Genomic DNA, 2,195 nt, shown 5'->3' with positions numbered 1-2,195 from the left:
ATATAGACTAATTTATTGAAACTAACCTGGAAAAATAAATATTAAAGTCATTTCAAACAAACATGAGATAAAGTTCTCCTTTGTTTTTTAATTGATGCATTTTAAAAGTATTTATTTAGTGGTTCATTTATATATTTATGCTTTCATTTCGAATTATACTGCAAGAAGCCTGATAATCACATATTCATTCATATCGGGTGTGTTGGAGCAGAGAAGCAAGTAAAACATGCAGGGCTGCGGCCCTCGAGGACCAGGATTGCCCACTCCTGTCTTATACTCTTATAGTTTAGGCCTACAATAGACTTTTGTTCTTTACTGTAAAACTGTTTTTTATTTACCTAATTTCTCACACAGCAAATTATTTTATTTTTATTTCTATGTATTCTCTGTTGGAATATTTCATTTTTGAGGCACAGTCTGAAAAAAAGAATGTAATCAATAAAATTTGCATCAAATCATATTTGCTTCTGGATGCATTTTTTTTTTTTTTTGCAAGAGGGCAACTTTGACTATAAACGGCACTGGCATGTAAGCTACAGTCATAGGCTACAATGACAAGCATTGGTGCACTGATTCACACACGAGTGCTGTATTTTGTATTTTGTTGCCCATTGTGTACTGATTGATTGGAGGTGCTCATACATTGTGTCAAAGTTGAGTTGTTTGAAGGCAAAATTTGCTTTTGTTCCATATTTTAAATGTTTTGGCACAGTCAGTGCCTTGACGGCCTACAGTTGACAGCTGCGTCAAAACAATCAAAAACTGTAATGCACCTGTGCCTTCCCACTCTCTCCCATGTGTGTCTGAGGGCTTCACGGACACACAAAAGAAGCACATCATCCCCTCATACTGTCAGTCAACTTGATAACACTGCCCCCACCCCTGCGTGTGATGTGCTCAGAACCAGGAGAGCACGTAGAAGAGCTCATAACTGCTGAGCAACGTCACATTGATCCTCTTCTTTCTGAGGTTGTAGCTGATGCTGGTTCTTCCTGCTTGTCTGAGGGTTGAGTCAAAGAGTAACAGGTCCGGAAAGGGAAACCCGGACATCCCTCTTTCCTCAGCTCCAGATCCTCCTGGATGGGTTGATACCAAGACGTTCACGAGCCAAAAGGAAAATATCGTCTCTCCAGTAAGTTTAGGATCTGCCCTTGGGTCTCTAAGTGGGCTGTGAAATAAAAATCTCCAAAAAAAGGAGGAGTTCAAGAGGCATCATTTTTGATCTCCCACCACCTGCTCTATAGAAAAAGCTCATTTCAGCCTCATGTACCTGGGAGGGGTAGAACTGTGAAATGATCACCACCTGGTGGTGAGGGAGAGATCTTTCTACCTCTGGGTGAAATTTTCATGTCTCCTGATGGAAGCTGGGTAAATAATATTTGAAAGTGACTTGTTGAAGGTGTCTGTTACAGATGTAGCTTCCAACATGGTCTGAAAGATGTTAGTTCCTGACGTGGGGCCAACCCTTGATAGGCTTTAGCACAGATGACACTGGTTGAGCTGTTAGGGCTGGGCTTGTCCCTTAAACAGCTGACACGTTTAGGCCTGAACTGCTGCAGCTTCTGTGGTTGCAGAAACAAAAACTTGGGCATGYACGTATGACATCATTGTTGACAACTGAAGGAGTGCTTTGAGGGTCTTTTTATTGGGTACCCATGCCTACTAATGAAAAGACATCTGAGGACTATAAGGTCAGGGGTTTTCCCTGAAGAATCTGGAGATGTTTTAGTGGACATGCTCTTTATGGTCACACAGAGGACATCTTCTGTGAACAGGCCTACTGGGGTGTAGCTCATTACATTCAAAATTGACAATTCAAATTTATGAAAATGTAATAATTTAAAAATATTTGATGAAAACATTCTAAACTGACCTCACAAAAATGTTTCAGATTAAATCTTAAGACCGGTCAAAAAAGTGCAAGAATTTGCATTTTGCACTACTGGATCTTAAGAAGGTTCTAAGTAGAGCTTCACAATGTTAAAAGAAGAAATCAGTGCAAGAGACAAGAACTTATGAGCAGGGAATTTTCTGAAAACTGCATTTACACTCAAACATGATTTTTTTAGCTGATCAAAAGTTTAAGACCATAGTCTTTAAAACCCAAAAGCTGGTTAACAAAGAAAGCAAAAAAATATGATTTTGCATGGGGCTCAAGAGGTTTTAAAGCTAAAAGCGAGCGAAACCTTGAAGAG

Source organism: Austrofundulus limnaeus, unplaced genomic scaffold (assembly GCF_001266775.1).
Source record: "Austrofundulus limnaeus strain Quisiro unplaced genomic scaffold, Austrofundulus_limnaeus-1.0 Scaffold219, whole genome shotgun sequence".
NCBI lineage: Eukaryota > Metazoa > Chordata > Actinopteri > Cyprinodontiformes > Rivulidae > Austrofundulus > Austrofundulus limnaeus.
This window is presented reverse-complemented; position numbering follows the sequence as displayed.